Below are 15,032 nucleotides of genomic sequence, written 5' to 3'. Positions count from 1 at the left end.
TATCAAGCTTGAAATAAAACCTTTAATAACATCATAGGTAGGTTATGCCGTCACAGCTGTTTACCGGAAAACAGAAGCGAGTGTGTCATGCACAAGCACACGTACTACTAAAGTGCCTCTTACATAAGAACCAGACCAAATGTTGGTGCCATGTTGCAGGGATTCTGCACATATACAGAACTATGCGCAGGAAACCAGGACCTCAGTTTGTAGTGGTGTACCAAAGTACCCACCTCGGTACCCAGAACCCCAATCCGACTAGCTATGGTGTCTCAATCGTTCTCTGTGCTACAGCGAAGCTACCAATGATTGGACATCCTAGAACATGCTACTCCATCCCTCTCACGATACGTGGGAAGAAGAACACTCTTTCGTTCAAACTCTCGCACTTGTCCACAACATGAGTAAATAGAGCCAAGGAATAGTTTAAAATGTTTATTTTAACTAACGTGCTCTATAATGAAGTACACACGCCAATACTAGCAAAAATATGCATAAGATCAAACAAATCAGCATTGTTACAATTCCATATAGAACAAAAGGGGAAAAAATATTATTATGATAGTGGAAACAGGACTATAGTGCCTCACCACCCTCCTGGGATAGAAGCTAGTTTGGTATAATTATAGAAGACCTCCTGGCTTCGTCAGGGGGACCCATACCTCCGATGTCAGATGCAAGAATTTACATCTCCGGACAAACACATCTCCTTTATCCTGGAAACCGTTTCTCCAAGTGTGTTAAACATGTATGCAAGGCAATATTAAAAGCACCAGATTTCCATGGTTTGCAGCTGTGTTCTATGTTATGGCTATGAACGTGAGACTGACCAAAGCAAATCAACAGAGCTCATTGTTTTTCAACCTTGAACACACTGTACAGACGAGGAGCAGAGTGTTCAACTAAATAGGTGAAATGCAGACAGTTCTCATGCGAAAGTGAGCAAGCAAAGTGTTTACGAGACATGTGGCATGTAGTAACGTGAGCAAAAGCGGCAAAATGGCAGCCAAGCATATCTAACTAGTGCTAACTTAGAAATGTCCACAGGTGTGTCCATATCGTCACTACAAAATGTGTCGGATGCACACATGTGCATGATATATGTAGTCAAATACCATATACCCATTACCGGAGTTCAGCCCATATGTGGGCATTCCTGGCAATGAGTATATGGTTAGAAAAAGACTCACCTATAAATCGCTGCAAACAGGGACATAATCCTCGGTGGGAAGATCCCGCTGTGAAGGGGGGACCTGGAGAAAGGGATCCACGTTGGAATCTGCCTGGAAGAAGAAAAAAGGGGTGAGTACACACCCCAAATCCTTCCTCATCAACACCTTGCAGTAGGCGGTTGGACTGCTGTGATCCACACATGTACCAGGCAACTCGTGATACAGATGGCGGCAGCTCCCTGGTACAACCCGATGGGGGCCGCCTTCCCCCGACCGCAAACCCAACGGTCAGTGGTCTGCTGGAGGGCTCGGCGGTCCAGCTGCTGTTTTTGCAAAGCCAATCTGCCCAACTTGTAAAACAGTGGTCGGACCTCCAAGCTCACCACACCTGGCCTGCCCCCACCAATACAGCGTTATATGGGACCACCAAACTCGTAATAAGGCACTAAGGGCCAGATGTACGACTCTAAATTGCATGTGCAAATGGGTTTGCAAATGCGTTTGCGACCAAAAATTCACAGGGCCATGTACAATTCCTAAATAGTGAGTCACAATTTATTTGTGACTCGCTATTTAGGAATTGCCAGTCGCTATTAGGAAGGGGCGTTCCCTTCCTAATAGCGACCCGAAAGCCATGTATGAATGTTTTTCGACCACAACTGTGGTTGCAAAACACTCGCAAATTACCACCCTCTTCAAGAGGGTGGCAATGCACTCACAAAAGGGAAGGGACCCCTTTCCCCTTCGCAAATGCAGAGCAAAATATTTTTTAGGAGCAGGCAGTGGTCACAGGGACCACTGCCTGCCCTTAAAAAAATGAAACAAAATGTTTCTTTTTTTTTGCTAAATGCATCCCGTCTTCCTTTAAGGAAAATGGGCTGCATTTAAAAAAAAACTGCTTTATTGAAAAGCAGTCCCAGACACGGTGGTCTGCTGAGCTCAACAGGCCACCATCCCTGGGAGGCTCAGCTAATCCCAAAGGGGTCGCAAATTTTGAGTGGCTCATTAATATTCATGAGCCTCGCATTTTGCAACCCCATTGGGAATCGCTAACAGTGTCTGACACACTGTTGTACATTGTGATTTGCGACTTGCAAATTGCAATACACAATTTATCGCAATTTGCGAGTCGCAAATCACATTGGTCGTACAACTGGCCCATAGTTATTAGACACAATTATTCTGTTTAGAATGTCCCCGTCAGGAGTATGTCTTGAGTCTGTAAGTGGGGACTCAAGGTCATTATACAATCCACATGCTACTACAGTTTCTGGTTTGTAAGTGCAAAAATTACAATCCCTTAACCACAGGCTCAAAGATTCCCTTTTCTGCAAGGTATCCAATCTCAAAGATGTTGTGATAGAGGTTTACCCAAAAAATATCAGAGACTTTTGGAGCTTGAGTAATAATTTTGGATAATAGGGTGTACAGTGCAGATCCTTAGCGGACAATTTTGTGAGACTGACAGAGACAAATATAGCAAGGCCACCCATAGCTCTTCCAGCAGCTGATGAAATAGCGAGGCAACAAAAAGAGAAATACCCATTTATATCCTGTGCTGTGGTTCACAGACCCAAGTCTCTTGGCAACAAATTATGTCATACCGAGTGATGAGTTGTAGCCAGTCTTAATAGTTCATTTTAGTCGGTAGTCAAATTGCAGGAAATTATTTTAAAAACCAGGAGACCTGTAGGTTCACCAATAGCAACAGAAAAAGCATCCATATTCTTAGAGCCAAGCTCTTCGTCACCAAGGGCAATCGAGCCAGGACTGATAAGTCAGTCAGCCTGGTCCAGAGATGAAAGGGGCTCAAACCTATAAAAAAATTGGTAGATGACCAGATAGATTTACACTAGGACTGGAATACTGAATACTGGGAGTCAGAGGTTTGCTGCATCTGGTGGTGATAAGGGGTGGGGGCGAGGATTGATAATAAAAGAAACCAAGTGGATGAGCTTTAATGTTAACATGTGAATTTATAAGTGGGTAGAGACAATATAACATTGCTCGGGCAAATGATAGATTTTCAAAACAAATAATAAAACAATCTCCTTTAGATGTTTTCATGGTAGGCCCTACCCAAGAGTCTCTTCTATCAGTAAGTATCTTAGCGTGCAAATTGAAGGTCCACCCACAATGTTTCCCTTGCCAATGCATCACTTTATTTTAAAGACATGAGTTTCTGAGTGGGGATTCACAAGTTCAATATCATTTTGCTATCCAATATTATAGGGAGTGCACTGTAGCAGTATCTGTGGGCAAGTGTAAATGGCAAAAATCTGAGTTACGATTGCATTGTAATTCCGGGGCCTCAATGTAGCCTACAGTAGCTATCCAAACTAGCCCTCAGTGCACCATCACTCCTTAGATCTATATGTTGCAAACAGTTTGGCTGTCCGCCCAATAGATCATTACGCTATCTTGAAACCCCATCTGCATAAGAATTACTGGTTGCTTGGCAGACTAGGGGCAGCTGCCATAGCTGGGGCTGTGATTGACTATATGATACAATAGTTGGTCTCTATTGCTTAAGGGCCTGACAGACCTCAGGACTTTGACAAGAGACTCAAATTTATCATCAATTACTTTTTTATTTAGTCAGAATTGTTAAACAAAAGTTATTAAACAAGGCATCCAATTTGTCTAATTTGCCAAGTTTCTGCCACAATCGTCTTTAAGTTTGCTTTCAAGAGTAGTCAAACCGAGTGTGGACTTCTTGCCTGGTAGACTCGAACACTTACAATCGGTGACAAGAGCTCAGTGCGAACAGGATGTATAGTGCTTGCTCTCTTAGATTTCATAAATTCCTTTCTTTTTCTTCAAGGGCGGGCTATTAGATGCAGTTGAAGTCTCTAAAACAGTTCAAATCAATGGGTCATTAGAAATGTATGGATTGGATACATAAGCAACTCTCAAGCCCTCCAGGCAAGGCTGAGTGGCTGTGTGTAGATGAGGCAGTTGAGGGTTTTCATTACTTGTGCTCTGTGTGAGACCTGGAGCCTCCCAATGAGGTTTCACTATTAAAGCTGTGGGGTTTTTCAGCTTCAACTCGCACTATTTCTTAGTCAATAACACACATCACTGCTGAAAAGTAATTAATGATGGAATGTGAGGTTGACTGTTTTTTCTTAGCACAGTATGCAGGTGGGTTCCCCTTACGCTTACACATTATAGCACCTGCTACAAACACGTCACAATAGAAAGACCAAAATATTTGTTACCTTCAACTGATCTGAGGGGAGTCCAGCTTGAAGAGGAAGGAGAAGAGCACCCAGCCTTTTCCGATCAGGGATACATGCAGATGGGCCTTCTCTTGGCCTGGCCTTTGCCCAGGCATGCACCTCAGTGAGTCCCATGTGCCCCCTATGTGCTGCAGGTCTTGTGGGGCAAACAGTTTTCAAGGCTCTGAGAATGCCCAAGTTGGGTAATGCCCTCATTAGAGATCCCTGCTCTACAGGATGGGGTAGAGGCGATTGGTGTTCCATGGGATGAATTGGAACAGCTATGCCTGGATAGAAGGGCTCATAGGCAGTATAAAGCTGTTTCCCTTTTAAATGTGGACGCAGAGCCTTTTAGGCTAGAAATGGAACAAAGATGGGGTGAGGACTCAGTAGTTAGTCCATAAGAAGAAGTAGAGTGGGTTGTGCAATTGGTAGACATCTTTGTAGATGTGGAATGTGTCTTTACTAGGTCATACATTTTATAATTTTTTTAATCAATTCCATGATTGTCAAAAATGTCTTCTAAGAATACTTCCTTGGTGGCTCTCCCAAAGGCAAGACATGTGGCAGCATCATGGCCATGTGCCTGTAAATGTGTATGTGCTTATATAGCGCCGAATCACCCCTGGGGGTATCTCCACGCTGTACTCATACCGCTGTAGGAACCCTTCCTGGCTATCCGTGTGAAGTGTCCACTCCTGGGCACCCCCATGGTGAAGCCAGGCATCCCAGCGCTGTTGGGGCCATTGTGGAGACTAAGCAAGCTATTGCCCAGAGTTGCAGCGTGGGACCCATGATTAGAATAGGCACTGATGCGAGAATATCCGGTCCGTGGAATTTATAGCCCGAGACACTGCCGCGTCGGGAATCAAACCCTGGTCCCGGACCAGTGCTCTGCATCGAGGTCTGCCACTCTAACCATTGAGCCACACTTCTCCACTCCGGCACACCACGGGTAAAGACAGTTGGGGTGGTGACCGGCACGGACCGTGTCGACGCAATTCACCCCACCAACCAAAAGTTGCAGCAGCCAGGGTTTGTTGGTCACCAGTCCAGTTAATTAGCCTCTTCATTGCATCCACCAGCCAGAGGGATCCTCACCGTACCTGCGACCGATGCAGGAGACAGTCCCGCTCCTGTATGCCTATCCCCACTTTTTGGTGGCGTGGACTGCATGAAAGCAGCAACTTGGGAATGAGCGCCCGACAGTGATATACTGCTTTTACCAAACCAGTAGCTCAATGCTGCCGGTGAAGAACAAACTCTGTGTCCCAGGGCCTCCGGCACCTCCAACCCAGGTGACCTAGAAATGCCTGCTGTGCCCAGGTCCTGGGACAACCAAAACTCAGACCCCCAGGAGTAGAACTACTCCTGAACTCTGGGTGACTTTTGTCCCCTAAAACTCTGTGGCAGAGGTTTGCTTTCATCGACTTCGACGGTAAATGTGTTGGCGGCACACCGCTATCCAACCCTATGATTTTCTTACACTGACCGCAACGGTAACTGTTTTGGCGGTGAACCACCTCCATTGCATCCCATTCTAACCAATGCTTTCTTCTCCTTGACCATGACGGCCTACAACCAGATAGTATTGACCGCTGTTTCTTAAAACCTGTAAGCATTTGTATCTTGAACTGCATTTAATTGACAATCAACATACAAAGCATTTATTAACTGTTGAATGAAATTCTTGGTTTCTAAAAATATATATAAAGATGCAACTAATTTTTTACAAACTGGGCTCAGATTTATTCTTGAGTGTGTGTCTCATTTATTGCCTCCGTGTGTGACAACAAATGCTTAGCACTACCCTCTGATAGGCCTAACTGCTAGCTCATACTACCACAAAAATATCTTTAGAATGATCTGCTTTTACCTATGCCTACTCATTGGGTATCCACTGGACTCTGCACAGTGTGCTTTATTTTAGTACACTATCTAAAGAGCCAGCTTCCTACACAGAATACCCACAGGTCCAGAAGTGTACTGAATTGGTGATGTCTCAGGTCCAGTATTTATACCCACTTGTTCTTTGGAAGCAGGGATAAGCTTCAAGAGGCATGCCTTTGAAGTGAACAGGTGCCCTGCATTCCTCGCATGGTTTAAGACTAACTACAGTGGGTAAGCAGTCCTTTATGTGGAGACAGGACACTGCCTATTGAAGTGTCCTGCTTCTCCTTCCCATCCTGCAAGTGATGGACCAACCACTCCCACCTCAGCTCTTCATTGTGTACGGCTGTCTAGGAGGAATTTACAAAACCCACTGTCACCCATACCCAGTCATGTGACCTAGACACAGGCTGCGGGCACTAAATGCCTAAGGCAAGAAAATGCCAACTTTCTAAAACTGGCATGCTCATAATTGTAGATACAATCCAACTTCACTATAAGTTAGGATTTTGCATTGTGATCCCAGAGACACCAAATATGAATGGCTACCCGTATCTATTTGGAAATTACACTTATACAATTAAAAAGGCAAACACAATGTTATGCTATGGGAGAGGTAGGCCTTGCAATAGTGAAAATGAATTTGAGAGTTTTTCACAACCAGGAAATGTAAAACTTAAAAGTACATGTCCTACCTCTTAAGTAAATTGTACCCTACCACCTTAGTTGTCTAGGACCTACCCTAGGGATGACTTATGTGTATTAAAAAGGCAAGCTTGGGCCCAGGCAAAAGGTTTATTTTTCCAGGTTGTAATGGTAGTTTAAAACTGCACACACAAACACACACAGGCTGCAATCGAAGGCCTGAGATATGTTTAAGATGCTACTTGTAAGTGGTTGGCACGATCAGTGCTGCAGGCCTACTAGTAGAATTTAATTTACAGGCCCTGGCGCATGTAGTGGCCCTTTACCAGGGTCTTAAAAATAAATTACAAGCGCCAATGAGTCACAAGCAATTTAGCAATGGTTAGCAGTGTTAAAGTGTGAAGAGTCCTAAAAGCCAACAAAAAAATGGTTCGGTAAAAAGAGAGGGTGAAGGCAAAATGTTTGGGAATGACCCTGCAGAAAGGGCCAAGTCCAACATTTAACCCTCTGGTAGCTTGGCACAAAAGCAGTCAGGCTTAATTTAGAGGGAATGTGTAAATTGGTAATGCAACACTTAAACAGTAATAAAGTGAAAACACAACACAAGAAAAAACCAAACCAGTTTAGAAAAAGTTACTGTTAATAAATTAATTGACACCAATTGACAAAAAACCAATCAGTAGAATAGGGTTTTTAATTTTTAAAGTTTAAGGCAAAAATGAGTGCCTGAATGATCGGAGCGCCAACTGTAGACATCTAGTCAAATATTTCAGGCTCACCCGACTTGGTATTGAACCCGTTTAGTAATATGCCATCAGAATATGTAGATCTTTCTAAATCTCTGATAAGTTTGGAATGTGCCTTTTCATCATTTTTATCCTTAATTGAAAAGTCAATTGACAGTTCCAATCATATTATAGATATTTTATCAGTGACACTTAAGGATACTTAAGGAATTACCATGGAAATTTGCTCAGGTATATGCTACAGTAGGGAAGTGGGAGTCCAAAGAGGGAGCCCTGAAAATGAATGTGAAATTGTGTTCACTACGCATGAGTTGACAGAGGACCTAGCACAGCTGAAATCTTTCCTTAAAAAACAAGATGTTTCAACCATGAGTATACCAGCAAGGGGGTAGATCGTTTAAACCTAATACAAGATATGGAGGTTTTTCAAAATTGAAAAATTATCAAAACAGGATAAAGTTAGAACACATTAGTAAACTAGGCATGGAAAAGAGAAAAGTGAAAATTTTTAGAGGTTAAAAAAGAAGGATTTGTTTCCCATCAGTGGTGCCACAGTAATGGGCCCTTGTGGGGCAAACAGTTTTCAAGGCTCTGAGAATGCCCAGGTTGGGTAATGCCCTCATTAGAGAGCTCTGTTCTACAAGATGGGGTAGAGGTGATTGGTGTTCCACGGGATGAATTGGAACAGCTATGCCTGGATAGAAGGGCTCATAGGCAGTATAAAGCTGTTTCCCTTTTAAATGTGGACGCAGAGCCTTTTATGACAGAAATCGAACAAAGATGGGGTGAGGACTCAGTAGTTAGTCCATAAGAAGAAGTAGAGTGGGTTGTGCAATTGGTAGACATCTTTGTAGATGTTGAATGTGTCTTTACTAGGTCATACATTTTATCATTTTTTAAATCAATTCCATGATTGTCAAAACTGTCTTCTAAGAATACTTCCTTGGTGGCTCTCCCAAAGGCAAGACATGTGGCAGCATCATGGCCACGTGCCTGGTTTATTTGTATTTCAGGATCGTAGCGGATGAGGTCATGTACTCATTGGAGGAACTCTGAAGGTCTGGCTTTGATATATTAAATTCATTTATTTATAGGCCTGCTACCACTGCACTCTTAGCCACCCAGGAAAAGACCCAGGGGGTGGGTGGGGGCTGCATTATATCAATCAGTACGCCCCCTTGTCGGGGGGTTTAGGGGCCTGTTAGTCTGTTGGGTATAATACTATTCAAATAGTGAAACGGGAAGGCAGATTTTTTCAAACAAAGAAAAAGCAGTAAAACAAGATGATAATGTTTGGGAATGGACTGCGGGGGCACTAAATGAGGAAAAAGTGTTTTCTAGATCCCTATTTTCTAGATCCTGATAATAAAAGGGCAAATTTGGTCTCATTAAACATTGCAGGCCTAGAAAGGATTGTAGAATCATTGTAAAGGGTCATTGAGAACTGAAATGCTATGATCATCTCATTGCAGGCGACCGGGGAAGAGCATGAGGTGATGATGAGTGATTATAAAATGTTTATTTTAAGTGGAGATAAGGGCAAATTTTACCGGCCTGCTGGAGGGCTTGCTGTAACAATTAGTGTAAAAAATGATATTGCGGGAAGAGTGTTATTTCAGGAATATGCAAATTTTTAGAAAGTTTTAGTGAGTGGTATATTAAATGCTAAGCAGGGTGTAAGGGAGGCAAAAGGATGCCCAGATTTCATTTTAATTAATTGTTACTTTCATCCGAACCAAACATTGGATAACCAGCTGAAGGAGCTTGTAGTTTTGACAGATAGGGTCAGTTTACATTTTCCAAAGGTATCCATCTTGATGGTGGGAGATTTTAGTGCTAAAATCCTAATTAATTTAACAAAGAATAAACTTCAAAGGGAGAAAGAAAACACCCTGGGATCCCGTATCAGGATTTGAAGTATCACCGGGGCAATGGGAGAGAGAGGAAACTTGGTCTGTTGCTTGAAAGCTTAAATTAAACTATTGTGAATGGCAGATGTGTGAGAGGGTCATCCTGCTCAGTGTACTTCTGATTTTGGCAAAGTGAGCATATTATTAGATTATGCTATGATCACTACCGAAAGTTTTGCTTTAATTAAGAACCTAGTGGTAGGAGGTTTAACAGGCAGTGATCATAACTATAATTCTTACTCTGCAAAGGGACATATGTTTGAGAGTATTCAAATGAATTGGGGGTATGCCCTGTTCAAAGGAGTGTGCATGGTGTGCATGCATAGAAGGGCAGGGATACAATAAATAGGCCCTGACGAAGGCCCCTGACTTGAACGATCTCATAGCGTGAGCCAAAATATGTTGGCATGATCTGTTGAGGTTTAATTGAACAATAGTTCAATTAAAAACCTCAACAAACAGTTTATCCATACCCCAGGTACCCTATGAATAAAAGAAACGTTTGGGTATACCTGAAGGTATTTTTAACTGTATACCTTTTGTCTGGATCCCTGATTATTTAGTTTGATATAATTTAAGAACTTCCATTCTATCTTTGGTTGAGTCTGCCCTAGTGGTATTATCCTACCAGGGTGTGGATAGACGTAGATAATGAAGCAAGTCACAATAAGTGAATGAGGCGTCCACTCCAATATCTTTGGATACCCCAGAGTTGTGAGGAGGGGCATCCTTCGAACACGGAATAGTTCCCTTTCTTCCCCAATTCATTTGAACATTCCAGTGGTTTTGTGTGTAATATTAACCTTGGGAGAATGCAACTGATCTTATCATCTCTTGCTCTTTACAATGTGGTGAAAACTTATGCTAAAGAGACCTGTGGCAAAATAGTTCTGCAATATATATTTTGAACAAGTACAGATTAATTTGGACCAGCAAGCTGAAAGATTATACACAAAATAGAATGCAGGAAGTACAGAAAGCTCAATCTTCTCCAACGCCACACTTAATGGTTCAGGAGTACGAGGACTTAATTACCTCAATAAGCAAAATGGCAGCAGAAGATATCAAAAATGTGGAAGGGACTGGAAGGATTCAGTGGACTGGGACAAAAAACAGGCTAAGATAGCATTAAATAGGAACATAAGGGAGGCAGATTAGTTAATTAAAGGCTATAAGAGAACTTTTAGGAAAGAGATTACATAATGTTTTGGGAAGAGAAGGAGAATATATGTACTAAAGCAATAGCCTTTTTGCTTAGTTGAGAGGAGACAATATAAAGGGTTTTGGGACTTTAGTAAATAGAGTGCTAGGGGTCACCAAAGGTAATGTAGCAGCCCCGGTACTGGAAGAACCCTGGTGTAAGCTATTTATCAGAGATGGATAAAGTTATAGAGGCAAAGAAGGATGGAGTAGGGAACAGACAGGCTGAGGGGTCATAACAGGGAGAAGAGGTCAACTGCTAGATTCCATCCATCATGGAGATAGAAACCATCATAAAAGGTCTAGAAAGTTCTAAGGCCTAGGGCCCGGATGGCCTCTCCTCCGATATAATTAAACTTAACTCAAAATTGTGTGCCCAAATTCTGGCACTGGTATTTTTAGCTATACTAAGTGGCCAGGGTATTCCAGGAACCTTGAAAGGCAGTATAAGGGTTCCGCTCTTTAAAAAAGGGAAACAGGACCTACTGTTCAATTGTCGCATGATCACGCTACTCGATATCCCCAGACAGATATATGCAAAATACCTCCTAGGTTTGCTAGAGGATTGGGTAAGAAAAGCTAATATTTTCCCTAGAGTCCACATTGGGTTGGCTATTCAGCAACGGGTGGCTGCCGTATATTAAATCTTTTAGCTGGAAAATACGCTCGGAAGAAAAAGCAACCTTTGTATGTGTCATACATTGATTTGTCAACAGCGCTCAACATGATAAATAGGCCTCTAATTTGGAAGAAGATGAGGAAATTGGATTTTCCATCAGGATGGTTAAAACTGATTATCCATCTACATGAAGGCTCATGGACCAGAGTGGATTTGGGGGGAAATGGCGCATTAACAAGAAACATTGGTACCCCTAAACCCATTTTTGTTTTCCATATATATAGTGGACGCTATGGTAGTGTTAAGTGTGGTCCGATCATTCCTGCCAAAACTTGGTAATGAGGCCATCCAAGTTATGTTATATGCCGATGATATGGTTTTGTTAGATCTGACACCAGTCGGCCTGCAGAGAAAAATGGATGCATCTGCTGAGCATAGCAGGTCTAATCTTTTGATAATTAATGAAGCTAAGACTAAGGTAATAGTATTTATGAAAGGGAGGATAGTGAAAAGAAGGCCTAAGTGGTGGCTAAATGGTGTCCAAGTAGAAGAGGTAAAAGAATATCGCTATCTCCACCTCCTTTTCATATATGAACTTAATTTTACGATGTGTATAGATACACAAGGAGGGGAGGGTTAAGACCATCGCAGGTGCATAATTTAGGATTGATGTTGCATCCGGCCATAAATGCACTGAATTACTCATAGAGACATATAATGCTAAAATTGTTAGCTTGCTGTTGTATGGGTGAGTGGTGTTCCCTGAAAGATAAGCAAGAAGGATGCAAAACATTGAAATGAATGTTTGGAAGAAATGGTTTTGTCTACCTAAAGGGTCAGTAAACAGTGCTCTAAGGCTTGAATTGGGTCTAACTAAAGTTTTAGTTATCTGCAAACAACGGCTCATTAATCATTGGCTCCGTCTTCTGAGAGCAGATGAGGGTTCCTTAAGGTAAATTGTAAAATCCATCCTGCAGGAGAAGTATGCCCACAGGTGTGCGGCTAATTTACTAGATATTAAGGTATCGCCAGATTTTGCAGTAGGGGAGGAACTCCAAAGGTTGTCTGTTACACAGCAGAAGCAAACTGTAAAGCATTTAGTAAAGGAGAGCTCTAGGAGAAGGGACTTAGAAGAAGTGTGTAAGAAAGACAACCTGTGTCATCCAAAGGGGTTAAGGTATGGGGGGCATATTCAACCTTACCTCCAGGATATGAGGAGTACCCATATAAGGAGGTAGCCACTGAAGGTTAAATTGAGGCACATACAATAGAAGCTGGTTCAGCAAGTCGGGTTTGATTAAGCTAAATGTTTCTTCTGCCTAGGGGGACCACTGACTTTTTTGCATATACTTATAATTTACCCTACTTTTGCATCAAGTAGAAGAACGTTGTTGCTACCGACCTTTATATCAACTCATATACAACATGTTAAGGGTCCTTTGCAACTAATTTTAGGATGGCAATATACCTGTATGATATGCAGTAGGGAAATTCTTGCTTGTTGCCTATGATAAGTTAATTAAGAATGGCTTCCTGGTTTAGGGATATGGAATGGGAATACGAAGGTAGCTATGTTTTAGCTATATCCCCAAAACAAGAAAGGAAATTTCATGGAAAGGTAATTCTTCCTAATAGTATTGGGTATAATAGCACATGCACTTTGTAGTCTTATTTTGCACAAAGGAAAAAGCATTTTTTGTGCATCATTAAGTGATTATCTTTTGTGTAGATAATTGTAATGTCTGCCTTAACTTTAACTAAGGGTGTATGGTCTGGGAGACAATTACTGAATTGGACTCCTCCTGTATTAAGCCTTTAAATATCTTTTAATATAAGAAATTTCTCTATGTACTTGATGAATCATTTATCGAATGATTATTTTGCTTACTTGCCAAAGAGATAAAAATTCTCGTATCCATGATACAATTGCTCTAGTTTCCACCCAATAGAATGTATTTTGCACAAAGTTAATGTTAACCTTGTATGGAAATAAGATTGAAGAAATACTCCAGCGGTAAGGGGTTTAAGGTTTGTTGTTTTATTACAGACAGGAAATAGAAGGGGTTTGAATACTTTTAGATATAGAAGAGTAGTGGATATAATTAATATTTGTTGATTTTAATGCTAGTATGAGGCCAGGTAAAGTATATTAGCAAAATATATATATATTTTATTGTAAAAGTATATTTTCTTAAATACAATTTGTGCTTTCCTGTATTATGTGTGTACATGAATTGTTTGATTGCCTTTTTAGTTATGACATCAAACTGTCAAAATCTGATACTGAGCAAACACAAGGAGATGAAAAGTTTCAGCGCTCCGTCCATCATCTCTTTGTGTTAGCTTTGCTTGCCCTAATTTGGCAAGGTATGCCCAGATGTTGGTCAGTTGCTCACTTTGCCACTAGATTCAAGCTAGCCTGGCTAATGAGGGGTGTTACTCCGAAACCGGTCCCAGGATGGTTGTTTCCAGTCTAGGAAGACCTGGCTTGGCAGTTCGAGCTGGACTGTTCCCATGAGGCACAGGGTCAAGACTAATTTGCATATGGCTGGGTCTGAAGTGGGGTGGCAAAGTGAGCTAAAGAACGATGATGGACTCTCTCAGGCTGGGTCGAAGTGTGGATTCAAGATGGTTGGAGCTTTTTCTGTCCCTGAGGCTCTGATCAGGAGGCTTGTCAACTAGCCCATGCTGTCATTCTGGTAATCCTGGTCAGGGCTCCAGCAGCAAGGCAGGCCTCTGAGGGTTCAAGGCATACTTCTGGCAGCAGAGGAGGCCTTCTTGGTGCATCAGTCTTCTCAAGTACACTGCAGGCTACAGCAGGACTCCAAGAGGTCGAGAAAGTGAACTGAAGAGTGAGTCTGAGGGTCCTATTTTTATAGCTGGTACTGCCTTTGAAGTAGGAGATGTTTCTAGAGATTTTCCTTCGAAGTGCTTGGAAATGCCTACCTCCCTACCTGCCTTACTTCAGGCACACTCAGGTAATGTGGAGTCCTTTGTGTGAAGGCAAGGCACAGCCTATTGATTTACATGTGAGGCTCTCCCCAGCTCTGCCTCCCACATCCTTCCAGTGGTTGTCCATCCAGGCACATCTACTCCTTCGATTGTGTAGCTATTTTGGTGTTCTGTGTGGGGGAACAACCTTTACAACGCAACTTTTACAACGCACTACCTTTACAATGCATTTTTTACAACGCATAATCCATTACAACGCATGACATTACAACGCATGACACTACAACGCATTTTTAAATACTACCTTTACAACGCATTCCATTACAACGCATACTACCATTACAACGCATACCATTACAACGCATAATATTACACTACACTATCCAACACTTACCCTACTGTTGCACCCCCTGGAGTTAGAATAGTAATTTTTACCCCTATACTATCCAACACTTACCCTACTGATGCACCCCCTGGAGTTAGAATAGTAATTTTTACCCCTATACTATCCAACATTTACCCTACTGATGCACCCCCTGGAGTTAGAATAGTAATTTTACCCCTATACTATCCAACACTTACCCTACTGATGCACCCCCTGGAGTTAGAATAGTAATTTTTACCCCTATACTATCCAACACTTACCCTACTGATGCACCCCCTGGAGTTAGAATAGT

This window comes from Triturus cristatus, chromosome 2_2 (genome assembly GCF_964204655.1).
Source record: "Triturus cristatus chromosome 2_2, aTriCri1.1, whole genome shotgun sequence".
Lineage (NCBI taxonomy): Eukaryota > Metazoa > Chordata > Amphibia > Caudata > Salamandridae > Triturus > Triturus cristatus.
This window is presented reverse-complemented; position numbering follows the sequence as displayed.